Source organism: Musca autumnalis, unplaced genomic scaffold, assembly GCF_047663935.1.
Source record: "Musca autumnalis isolate F117 unplaced genomic scaffold, ASM4766393v1 scaffold_2, whole genome shotgun sequence".
Lineage (NCBI taxonomy): Eukaryota > Metazoa > Arthropoda > Insecta > Diptera > Muscidae > Musca > Musca autumnalis.
In genome coordinates, this window is record NW_027411755.1 from 226,438,900 (window position 1) to 226,453,541 (window position 14,642).

The window sequence follows — 14,642 nt, forward strand, 5'->3', positions numbered from 1 at the left end:
GGACCAACAATAAACGTGGATTTATTAAAGAATATTTTTTCAAGGACCAACAATAAACGTGGATTTATTAAAGAATATTTTTTGGAGGACCAACAATAAATGTGGACTTATTTAAAACTATTGTTTCAAGGACCAACAATAAACGTGGATTTATTAAAGAATATTTTTTCAAGGACCAACAATAAACGTGGATTTATTAAAGAATATTTTTTGGAGGACCAACAATAAATGTGGACTTATTTAAAACTATTGTTTCAAGGACCAACAATAAACGTGGATTTATTAAAGAATAGTTTTTCAAGGACCAACAATAAACGTGGATTTATTAAAGAATAGTTTTTCAAGGACCAACAATAAACGTGGATTTATTAAAGAATATTTTTTCAAGGACCAACAATAAACGTGGATTTATTAAAGAATATATTTCAAGGACCAACAATAAACGTGGGTTTATTAAAGAATATTTTTCAAGGACCAACAATAAACGTGGATTTATTAAAAAATATTTTTTCAAGGACCAACAATAAACGTGGATTTATTAAAGAATATTTTTTCAAGGACCAACAATAAACGTGAATTTATTAAAGAATATATTTCAAGGACCAACAATAAACGTGGATTTATTAAAGATTATTTTTTCAAGGACCAACAATAAACGTGGATTTATTAAAGAATATTTTTTCAAGGACCAACAATAAACGTGGATTTATTAAAGAATAGTTTTTCAAGGACCAACAATAAACGTGAATTTATTAAAGATTATTTTTTCAAGGACCAACAATAAACGTGGATTTATTATAGATTATTTTTTCAAGGACCAACAATAAACGTGGATTTATTAAAGATTATTTTTTCAAGGACCAACAATAAACGTGGATTTATTAAAGAATATTTTTTCAAGGACCAACAATAAACGTGGATTTATTAAAGAATAGTTTTTCAAGGACCAACAATAAACGTGGATTTATTAAAGAATATTTTTTCAAGGACCAACAATAAACGTGGATTTATTAAAGAATATGTTTTCAAGGACCAACAATAAACGTGGATTTATTAAAGAATATTTTTTCAAGGACCAACAATAAACGTGGATTTATTAAAGAATATTTTTTCAAGGACCAACAATAAACGTGGATTTATTAAAGAATATGTTTTCAAGGACCAACAATAAACGTGGATTTATTAAAGAATAGTTTTTCAAGGACCAACAATAAACGTGGATTTATTAAAGAATATGTTTTCAAGGACCAACAATAAACGTGGATTTATTTAAGAATATTTTTCAAGGACCAACAATAAACGTGGATTTATTAAAGAATATTTTTTCAAGGACCAACAATAAACGTGGATTTATTAAAGAATATGTTTTCAAGGACCAACAATAAACGTGGATTTATTAAAGAATAGTTTTTCAAGGACCAACAATAAACGTGGATTTATTAAAGAATATGTTTTCAAGGACCAACAATAAACGTGGATTTATTAAAGAATAGTTTTTCAAGGACCAACAATAAACGTGGATTTATTAAAGAATATATTTCAAGGACCAACAATAAACGTGGATTTATTTAAGAATATTTTTCAAGGACCAACAATAAACGTGGATTTATTAAAGAATATTTTTTTAAGGACCAACAATAAACGTGGATTTATTAAAGAATATGTTTTCAAGGACCAACAATAAACGTGGATTTATTAAAGAATAGTTTTTCAAGGACCAACAATAAACGTGGATTTATTAAAGAATATATTTCAAGGACCAACAATAAACGTGGATTTATTTAAGAATATTTTTCAAGGACCAACAATAAACGTGGATTTATTAAAGAATATTTTTTCAAGGACCAATAATAAACGTGGATTTATTAAAGCATATTTTTTCAAGGACCAACAATAAACGTGGATTTATTAAAGAATATGTTTTCAAGGACCAACAATAAACGTGGGTTTATTAAAGAATATTTTTTCAAGGACCAACAATAAACGTGGATTTATTAAAGAATATTTTTCAAGGACCAACAATAAACGTGGATTTACTAAAGAATATTTTTCAGGGACCAACAATAAACGTGGATTTATTAAAGAATATTTTTTCAAGGACCAACAATAAACGTGGATTTATTAAAGAATATGTTTTCAAGGACCAACAATAAACGTGGATTTATTAAAGAATAGTTTTTCAAGGACCAACAATAAACGTGGATTTATTAAAGAATATGTTTTCAAGGACCAACAATAAACGTGGATTTATTTAAGAATATTTTTCAAGGACCAACAATAAACGTGGATTTATTAAAGAATATTTTTTCAAGGACCAACAATAAACGTGGATTTATTAAAGATTATTTTTTCAAGGACCAACAATAAACGTGGATTTATTAAAGAATATTTTTTCAAGGACCAACAATAAACGTGGATTTATTAAAGAATAGTTTTTCAAGGACCAACAATAAACGTGGATTTATTAAAGAATATTTTTTCAAGGACCAACAATAAACGTGGATTTATTAAAGAATATTTTTTCAAGGACCAATAATAAACGTGGATTTATTAAAGAATAGTTTTTCAAGGACCAACAATAAACGTGGATTTATTAAAGAATATATTTCAAGGACCAACAATAAACGTGGGTTTATTAAAGAATATTTTTTCAAGGACCAACAATAAACGTGGATTTATTAAAGAATATTTTTCAAGGACCAACAATAAACGTGGATTTACTAAAGAATATTTTTCAGGGACCAACAATAAACGTGGATTTATTAAAGAATATTTTTTCAAGGACCAACAATAAACGTGGATTTATTAAAGAATATTTTTTCAAGGACCAACAATAAACGTGGATCTATTAAAGAATATTTTTTCAAGGACCAACAATAAACGTGGATTTATTAAAGAATATTTTTTCAAGGACCAACAATAAACGTGTATTTATTAAAGAATATTTTTTCAAGGACCAACAATAAACTTGGATTTATTAAAGAATATTTTTTCAAGGACCAACAATAAACGTGTATTTATTAAAGAATATTTTTTCAAGGACCAACAATAAACGTGGATTTATTAAAGAATATTTTTTCAAGGACCAACAATAAACGTGGATTTATTAAAGAATATTTTTTCAAGGACCAACAATAAACGTGGATCTATTAAAGAATATTTTTTCAAGGACCAACAATAAACGTGAATTTATTAAAGAATATTTTTTCAAGGACCAACAATAAACGTGGATCTATTAAAGAATATTTTTTCAAGGACCAACAATAAACGTGGATTTATTAAAGAATATTTTTTCAAGGACCAACAATAAACGTGTATTTATTAAAGAATATTTTTTCAAGGACCAACAATAAACTTGGATTTATTAAAGAATATTTTTTCAAGGACCAACAATAAACGTGGATTTATTAAAGAATATTTTTTTAAGGACCAACAATAAACATGGATTTTTTAAAGAATATTTTTCAGGGACCAACAATAAACATGGATTTTTTAAAGAATATTTTTCCAAGGACCAACAATAAACGTGGATTTATTAAAGAATATTTTTTCAAGGACCAACAATAAACGTGGATTTATTAAAGAATATTTTTTCAAGGACCAACATTAAACGTGGATTTATTAAAGAATATTTTTCCAAGGACCAACAATAAACGTGGATTTATTAAAGAATATTTTTTCAAGGACCAACAATAAACGTGGATTTATTAAAGAATATTTTTTCAAGGACCAACAATAAACGTGTATTTATTAAAGAATATTTTTTCAAGGACCAACAATAAACTTGGATTTATTAAAGAATATTTTTTCAAGGACCAACAATAAACGTGTATTTATTAAAGAATATTTTTTCAAGGACCAACAATAAACGTGGATTTATTAAAGAATATTTTTTCAAGGACCAACAATAAACGTGGATTTATTAAAGAATATTTTTTCAAGGACCAACAATAAACGTGGATCTATTAAAGAATATTTTTTCAAGGACCAACAATAAACGTGAATTTATTAAAGAATATTTTTTCAAGGACCAACAATAAACGTGGATCTATTAAAGAATATTTTTTCAAGGACCAACAATAAACGTGGATTTATTAAAGAATATTTTTTCAAGGACCAACAATAAACGTGTATTTATTAAAGAATATTTTTTCAAGGACCAACAATAAACGTGGATTTATTAAAGAATATTTTTCCAAGGACCAACAATAAACGTGGATTTATTAAAGAATATTTTTTCAAGGACCAACAATAAACGTGGATTTATTAAAGAATATTTTTTCAAGGACCAACAATAAACGTGTATTTATTAAAGAATATTTTTTCAAGGACCAACAATAAACGTGGATTTATTAAAGAATATTTTTTCAAGGACCAACAATAAACGTGGATTTATTAAAGAATATTTTTTCAAGGACCAACAATAAACGTGGATTTATTAAAGAATATTTTTTCAAGGACCAACAATAAACGTGGATTTATTAAAGAATATTTTTTCAAGGACCAACAATAAACGTGGATTTATTAAAGAATATTTTTCCAAGGACCAACAATAAACGTGGATTTATTAAAGAATATTTTTTCAAGGACCAACAATAAACGTGGATTTATTAAAGAATATTTTTTCAAGGACCAACAATAAACGTGTATTTATTAAAGAATATTTTTTCAAGGACCAACAATAAACTTGGATTTATTAAAGAATATTTTTTCAAGGACCAACAATAAACGTGTATTTATTAAAGAATATTTTTTCAAGGACCAACAATAAACGTGGATTTATTAAAGAATATTTTTTCAAGGACCAACAATAAACGTGGATTTATTAAAGAATATTTTTTCAAGGACCAACAATAAACGTGGATCTATTAAAGAATATTTTTTCAAGGACCAACAATAAACGTGAATTTATTAAAGAATATTTTTTCAAGGACCAACAATAAACGTGGATCTATTAAAGAATATTTTTTCAAGGACCAACAATAAACGTGGATTTATTAAAGAATATTTTTTCAAGGACCAACAATAAACGTGTATTTATTAAAGAATATTTTTTCAAGGACCAACAATAAACTTGGATTTATTAAAGAATATTTTTTCAAGGACCAACAATAAACGTGGATTTATTAAAGAATATTTTTTTAAGGACCAACAATAAACATGGATTTTTTAAAGAATATTTTTCAGGGACCAACAATAAACATGGATTTTTTAAAGAATATTTTTCAGGGACCAACAATAAACGTGGATTTATTAAAGAATATTTTTTCAAGGACCAACAATAAACGTGGATTTATTAAAGAATATTTTTCCAAGGACCAACAATAAACGTGGATTTATTAAAGAATATTTTTTCAAGGACCAACAATAAACGTGGATTTATTAAAGAATATTTTTTCAAGGACCAACAATAAATGTGGATTTATTAAAGAATATTTTTTCAAGGACCAACAATAAACGTGGATTTATTAAAGAATATTTTTTCAAGGACCAACAATAAACGTGGATTTATTAAAGAATATTTTTTCAAGGACCAACAATAAACGTGGATTTATTAAAGAATATTTTTTCAAGGACCACCAATAATCGTGGGTTTATTAAAGAATATTTTTTCAAGGACCAACAATAAACGTGGATTTATTAAAGAATATTTTTTCAAGGACCAACAATAAACGTGGATTTATTAAAGAATATTTTTTCAAGGACCAACAATAAACGTGGATTTATTAAAGAATATTTTTTCAAAGACCAACAATAAACGTGGATTTATTAAAGAATATTTTTTCAAGGACCAACAATAAACGTGGATTTATTAAAGAATATTTTTTCAAGGACCAACAATAAACGTGGATTTATTAAAGAATATTTTTTCAAAGACCAACAATAAACGTGGATTTATTAAAGAATATTTTTTCAAGGACCTACAATAAACGTGGATTGATAAAAGAATATTTTGCCAAGGACCAACAATAAACGTGGTTTTATTAAAGAATTTTTTTTCAAGGACCAACAATAAACGTGGTTTTATTTATGAATATTTTTTCCTAGGACCAACAATAAACGTGGTTTTATTTAAGAATATTTTTTCAAGGACCAACAATAAACGTGGATTTATTAAAGAATATTTTTTCAAGGACCAACAATAAACGTGGATTTATTAAAGAATATTTTTTCAAGGACCAACAATAAACGTGGATTTATTAAAGAATATTTTTTCAAGGACCAACAATAAACGTGGATTTATTAAAGAATATTTTTTCAAGGACCAACAATAAACGTGGATTTATTAAAGAATATTTTTTCAAGGACCAACAATAAACGTGGATTTATTAAAGAATATTTTTTCAAGGACCAACAATAAACGTGGATTTATTAAAGAATATTTTTTCAAGGACCAACAATAAACGTGGATTTATTAAAGAATATTTTTTCAAGGACCAACAATAAACGTGGATTTATTAAAGAATATTTTTTCAAGGACCAACAATAAACGTGGATTTATTAAAGAATATTTTTTCAAGGACCAACAATAAACGTGGATTTATTAAAGAATATTTTTTCAAGGACCAACAATAAACGTGGATTTATTAAAGAATATTTTTTCAAGGACCAACAATAAACGTGGATTTATTAAAGAATATTTTTTCAAGGACCAACAATAAACGTGGATTTATTAAAGAATATTTTTTCAAGGACCAACAATAAACGTGGATTTATTAAAGAATATTTTTCAAGGACCAACAATAAACGTGGATTTATTAAAGAATATTTTTTCAAGGACCAACAATAAACGTGGATTTATTAAAGAATATTTTTTCAAGGACCAACAATAAACGTGGATTTATTAAAGAATATTTTTTCAAGGACCAACAATAAACGTGGATTTATTAAAGAATATTTTTTCAAGGACCAACAATAAACGTGGATTTATTAAAGAATATTTTTTCAAGGACCAACAATAAACGTGGATTTATTAAAGAATATTTTTTCAAGGACCAACAATAAACGTGGATTTATTAAAGAATATTTTTTCAAGGACCAACAATAAACGTGGATTTATTAAAGAATATTTTTTCAAGGACCTACAATAAACGTGGATTGATAAAAGAATATTTTGCCAAGGACCAACAATAAACGTGGTTTTATTAAAGAATTTTTTTTCAAGGACCAACAATAAACGTGGTTTTATTTATGAATATTTTTTCCTAGGACCAACAATAAACGTGGTTTTATTTAAGAATATTTTTTCCAAGGACCAACAATAAACGTGGTTTTATTTATGAATATTTTTTCCTAGGACCAACAATAAACGTGGATTTATTAAATTTTTTTATTAATACCTTCTTAAAAAGAACCAATAGTTTGAAGTGCTGATTTTTTGTCAGTTGACATTTTTATGTGACGCATTGCTAAATAAACTCTAATTTACATTTATGAAGCTTTAAGATTTGAATAACAATAAAATGATGATATACAAGATTTGATCTTGTCATACCATTTATTTTATTTTTTTTTTTGTATTTTTTATGTCTTCCTCAATTCGTTGGTAGTGCTGTTAAATGTTAGTGGTTGGAATTGATGGTTTATTTAGATCAGATCTTGACTAAATGCAGAAGGGCTGATGGTCGGTCGAATGGTCAAACGACTTGTTTGTGGTGGTAGATATATCTGTTGGTAGCCTGTGTTTTCACTGTTCATTATCATTGTCTCGTTAAGTGATCACATCTTCTTTTCTTCGTTAAACGATGTCTTTGTTTGCATAGACAACACGGGGAGCTGATGCCGTTTGCTGCTGCTTTCCATAGTCTTTTTTCGAACATTTTGGTACTCCTTTTAGCTGGCTGTATGTATGCTTGCAGGTCAGTTTCATATCCACCATCAACGTTTGCTGGTGTTGTTGTTGTTGCTGCCGTTTTATAGATCATGGCATGTTGATAAGATTAACAAAGTACCGTGTTTTGTCGTTTTTAAACTGTAACAAAACCACATCGAGCAGTCAACGATCAAACAACGCAACCAAAAGGAAGCTTCTTCACCCTTCTTCCTCTGACATTACGTTGCTGTTAAATAGATGCACATAAATTATCCCAATGCTGCTGGTATAGAGACCTTTTTAGACCTTTAGACTCCACAATTTCGTTGGGCGTTTAAAGGATGCTTGTTGGCAGGGCGATAAAATATTTCGATTTGTTTGTTCATTAATTTGGCACAATCATCATCACACAGCTACATAAGCACGGGCACACATTCACAACCGTAAACTCAATGATCCAAAACTGATAATTGGTGAGAAATAAAAAAAAGTTATTGTTGAGTGCAAAACAAAATCAACAATTTGGAGGATTTTAAAGATGCAAGAAATCAGTTTTTATATCTCCTATTTGGGTATGGGTATTGAAAGATACGTTCGTTATAAAGAAGTTCGACTGTATATATGTTAGAAATTGGTGATGACAAAAACTTCAATTCTTAATCAATGCGCTAAGTTATCCATTATAGCTCTAAGAGTCCTTCAAAAAATACCAAATATTATTTAATTTAATTTGTTATTTTTTGCAACACATATTCTATTATGTATTTCTTAGTTGCTCTCTAACTTTGTCCTTGCAACAAAAAAAATTACGTTTGTCTTTTGAATTTTCAATTAATAAATTTTGGCTATTATCTTATCAACTGTATGCAAATATATTTTCGCACATTGACTGCCTGCCTGCCTGCCTGCCTGCCTGCGTGCGTGCATGCCTGCCTGTACAAAGTGCAAGTGTAAGTTTTAAGTGCAATAAAAATGTAAATTTAATTTTGTTATTGTAGTAGTTGTTGTTGTTATTTTCATGGACAATTTAATTTAAAACATTTTAATACGAAAAACTTGAAAACAAGGCTTTGATTAATGTCTAACAAACAGCCAATGTGAGCTGAGATAAAAGCCAAAAATAAAATAAACAGCAACAAAAAAAGAAACAACAAGTTCATATGACAAAAACTGGTAAATAACTAAAAATGTCAAGTCTTTATTAATCAAGGTCAAGGATTAGATATTTCTTTTTTGGACAGCAGGTAAGCCGTATGTTAGAGAAATAAATTGATTTGATTATAGCAGAGTCATTGAAACTTTGAGTATCCACTTCAGTGTATCCAAATTTCGCAAACAAACAAAAAATAGTCAGTTTTCCGACAGCTAAACACCCCCAGCCACAAAGACTACTGAAGGACTCTTTCTCCCGAAGTATTGGCTTTCTCTACCAAAAAATTATAATGTTGTAGTAATAATCACAATGACTACCCGCTGTACGTATTAAAGCTCAAGAGCGTTGAACATTTGCAGATGAATTTGCCGACATAGTTAATTTTGGGGTAGGATCTAGTTTTGGGAGTCAGCGTAGGATTTTTTTTTAGAAATTTTGAGGTATTATTACAGTAAGCTTGTCAATGAAAAATAGTGGACCTCTAAAGAACATTTGTATTATAAGGCAAACTAAGAGAAAATTTCTACTCCTCGCTATCTCTTGCTTTTCGTTCCTAATTTGTAAAGTTTTTTTATACCCTCAACCTTTAGGCTAAAGAGGGTATTTACACTTTGATACGACCAAAAATGTGCCTCATCGAAATAATGGTTTTAGACCCCAAGTATGTTTGTACGATATCCGTTTCAGACAATTTTGAGTAGATCTAGCAATGTCCGTCCGTCTGTCTGTCTGTCTGGCTGGCTGGTGCGCACGATAACTCTCGAACGGATCAATCGATTCGGTTCAAATTTTGGGTATCGAAATATTTTGTCCAGATTCGATTTAAGTTCGAAGATGGGCCATATAGGTCCACTCCTTCAGGTACCTCCCCCACAAATGTTCAAAAATTGTAGCAAAACTTGTGCGCACGACAGGGACGTACGCAGGATTTCATTTCGGGAGGGGGGGGGGGGGGCCCACCGTGACCAAAAATCATGAAATTTTAAAATGTTGGGTAGGGTTACATTGCGCTATTTTAAAGGCTTTTAGTCGATTTTTTTTTAACAATTATTGAGACAAGGGGTATAAAATCAATAAAGAGAGAGTTTAAAAAATTTAAAATATGTATTAGTTCTTCGATATTTTTTATTGAAAATTACCATATCAGACCACGTTCGGTATGGTTATCGGTATTTGTAAGTTGTACACCACATATGCTCACATTTTGGTATACATATCTCAGAATTTGTAATATCCGCAATTGTTTTCTCTAGATTTTCAGTATTCGAAGATCTTAATTTAATTTCTAAGAATATTGGCTATAATAAGGATTTTTGGATTTTTTGGTTGGAGAACCTATATGCTGGAAGTGGTTAAAATAGATCTATGTTTTAATGCATATCGAGATATCGCCCTTTTTTAGACCCATTTTTTAAAAAGTATTTAGTGGACAAATCTTTGACGCCCATACATTACATATTAACATCTTATAAACCTTTTTATTGGAATTTGGTATACTTTAATATCACTGTGCAACATTTTTGAGCCAATCGCGTGCAAAGAACTTCTGTCCAGAATTTTATGAAAGTAGAGGATCAATAGCCAAAAACCGTATTTGGGTTTTGTTTTCTTAGATCGGGTTCGGTTTTTATGGCCTCATCTAAACATGGTTAAAGATCGAATTTTTAAAACAAATCGGGGCTGTATCTCTGAAACCAATACGAATCTTGTTTTGACATCTGCAGCAAACTTGTAGATAACAGCAAGAAGAAAATTATATAATTTGTGTATATTTTGCAGCGTATCTCAAAATGTTAATTTTTTTTAATGTTATCTTTTGAGAAAATATTCTCTGGAATGTAATACACAACTCTTCAGAACATTATATTGTTGTAAAATGCCTCTATCGCCTTGTTTATAGCAAACTTTTCAACAACAATTTGGTAAATATTTCAATAATTCATTGATATCCCCAACATGAGAATAAACAGCCTGTGTGAACATTGTTTGAAATAAGTTTTGTAAAAGGTATGTGATGAAGTACCCCTTAAACAACGGGAAAGCCGTTTTAGAGTTTCAGAATGTTCTGAAGAATTGATGGTCACATTATTTGGAAAATTTTTAGAATGGTTACTTGTTTCAGCTCCCTACAGTTTAGTTGTTACTGACCAGAATTTCAGAAATTATGTAAAATTTTCTATATTTTAACGAGTTTGATGAGCTAGATGCAGCTTTTCCTAGTTCATATGTTTGAAACATAACTTCTACTACTTTAGGGCTACAATAGTGCTGAAGACTGCAAAGCAAAATTCTTATTAGTTTCGGAGATAAAGGTCCGATCACTGGAAAAAAGGCTCATTTTAGGTCGGTTTAGATGAGGCCATAAAATCTAAACCCGATCTAAGAACACAAAACCCAATTAAGGTTTTTGTAGTCTCAATATGTACTTTCAGAAAATACCCATTAGAAGTTGTTTGCATTTCCAGTGTTGCACAGTGTATGTCAAGGTATTTTAATATCTTTTAAGTTATTTCTATAAATTTAATACATCCGACATCGAATAATTCCAATCGAAAATTGTCTACTGCTATTGTGCGGATAACCTTGCATAATATTTACCCATGAAAAAAAAAATTTTAATGCAAAAATTTTACTTCTTTAACCGAAGTGATTGGAGAATCCAACTAAAAAATATATTTAAAAAAGAAGGCTGCTTTAGCCGGAGTCGGACAGCTTTGCCAGAACATGGTCGAATAAATATTTGAGAAATAAAGCAAGTTGCCTTTGTCGTCTGTGTGGATTAATACCTTTACTATCGACAGATCCAAAATCGGCTTCCCATACAATATATTTATCCCCAAAATTTGTATTCTTGGAGTTTACAAAATTTGGTGGCCTTTTTTGGAAGTATGGACTTACCGGCAAAAATATCAAAACTTTAAGGGTACCTATCTTTGCGATTGTGGACGTTTCGAATTATTGCTCATAGCGCAAAAGGAGAGTGTTTGTGAATGTGCCGAGTTAGTCCATTAAGCAAGTGTATCTCATTATGAGAGTCATTCCTTTCGATAGTTATCGCGCCCCCAGCCATTTTAGTTGGTCACCGTACATTATGTCAGAAAGAATGACCAAATAGGATATATACGATTTTAGGAAACAACTCAAACTTTTGTGGGAGAAGAACTCGATGCGGTGGACCAATGTGATTTTAACTAAGTTTGGAAAATATTACGTCATCTAAAATTTGGACCAAGTCTCCAGCCATAGAGGCGGACTGGGCTAAATGCTTGTCTGATAAGTATTTTTAAGGAAGTTCCTTGTAATAATGCATTAATCTGGTTTGTGAAAGTCTGCTGAGAAACCGAAAACGTTTTAATATTAGGAGGCAACAAGTTCCGCAATCGAGAGAGAGCTTCTAATAGACGATAAAAATATATATAATCAAAAATCAATCAAAAAACTTTACACTTTTATCTTTACACTTTATCTCCAATTCTGTGAATTTGTATATCCAAAAACGGGATGCAGTTATTTTCTTCGGCTTCAATAGTAAATTGCAGCTTTTTATGATATTTATTGAGCACCTCCAATATTCTTGTTTCCTCACCCTTTTTGACTATCGCAAACATGTCGTCCACATATTATTTCCGTAGTACCCAGTATTACCTCAATACCATAAAGAATGTGAACAACAAATTTGTCGAAATAAATATATAATTGGTTTTCGATATATAGTCCACGAAACCCCCTTTTCATGCACTTCCCTTCCCACAATATTGAACTCGTCATATTTTTTGATACAGGATACCATAAACCTCAAAAATAAACTAGCAAAGATGGAGTGTAATCATTACGGAATTCCGAGTTCATTTATCTATTTATTTATTTTTTGATACTGGAACGATATGGCATAAAGCCCTAATACAGAATAAATTGAATATTTCAAGCAAAACGTTAAAAATTTTCGAACAAAACAATCGAAATTATTTCTTACAAAATTTGTTAACGAAGTACATTTTCTGTACAGAAACTTCAGAAAATTTATGTTTTCATTTGAAATATCCAAACATAAAATTATTTTATGAGAAAGAAAAAGCTAATGATCTGTTACAATAGCTAAAGAAATTTTTGGTCTACCAAACCATTTCGGGGGGGGCCCGGGCCCCCTGTGCCCCCCCCCTGCGTACGTCCCTGGCGCACGATAACTCTTGTAGGGAATAACCGATTTGGTCCATACTTTGCACATCGTGTAATTTCTACCAGACTTAGATGAGGTTCCAATATGGACTCAATCGGTAAACTCCTTCGAGTACCTCCCACACAAAATTTCGGAAAAGTTCAGTTTAGGACCTGGTCTCGAATCGCTTTAATTTTTGTTTACGCAAGTTGTATTCGCTGTCCTCTATACGACGCTGTAAGTTTCATTAGGGGCAAGTCCATACTTTCTGAGAAAATAGCCTGAAAGTTACAAAAAACCCTATGACACCGTGTGTAGTGGTTGGAGCGCAAGATTCGGTCCAGAATTTGGCTTTCGTAATATTTTGTCCAAACTTAGTTCAAGTTCAAAGATGGATTATATCGGTCCACTCCTTCCGGTACCTCCCTCAAAGAAGTTCGAAAATGTTCGGAAAATTTGTGCGTACGATAACTCTTGAAGGGAGTAACCGATTTGGTCCATACTTTGCACATTATGAAATTTCTACCAGACTTAGATTAGGCTCCAATATGGACTCAATCGGTAAACTCCTTCGAGTACCTCCCACACAAAATTTCGGAAAAGTTCAGTTTAGGACCTGCTCTCCAATCGCCTTGGTTTTTATTGTACCATCTTGTATTCACTGTCCCCTATACGAAGGTACAAGTTTCCTCAGGGGCAATTCCATACTTCCTGAAAAATAGCCTGAAAATTGAAAAACAAACCCTATGACACCATGTTTATGGGTGGAAGCGCAAGATAATTCTCGAACGGAAATGCCGGTTCCGGCCAAAATTTGGCATTCGTAATATTGTTTCCAAACTTACTTTAAGTTCGTAGATAAGCCATATCGGTCCACTCCTTCAGGTACCTACCCCACCAAAGTTCAAAAATGTACTTAAAAATTGTGGGCACGATAACTCTTGATGGGAGTGACCGATTTGGTCCATACTTTAAACATTCTCATAATATCTACCAGATATACTCCATCCCGTACCTCCCACACAAAATTTTAGATAAGTTCACTTTAAGACCTGCTATTAAATCACTTTGATTTTGGTTGAAGCAACTTACATTCGCTGCCTCAATTACGATGGTATAAGTTATTTTTTTGGGGCAAGTCCATACTTCTTGAGAAAACAGCCCGAAGGGTGTAAAAACCCCCTATGGCACCCCCATGGTCTATGTCGGTCCATTCCTTTAGGCTAAAAAGGGTATTTACACTTTGATACGGCCAAAAATGTGCCTCATCGAAATAATGGTTTTAGACTCCAAGTATGTTTGTACGATATCCGTTTCAGACAATTTTGAGTCGATCTAGCAATGTCCGTCCGTCTGTCTGTCTGTCCGTCTGTCTGGCTGGCTGGTGCGCACGATAACTCTCGAACGGATCAATCGATTCGGTTCAAATTTTGGTTATCGAAATATTTTGTCCAGATTTGATTTAAGTTCGAGGATGGGCCATATCGGTCCACTCCTTCAGGTACCTCCCCCACAAAAGT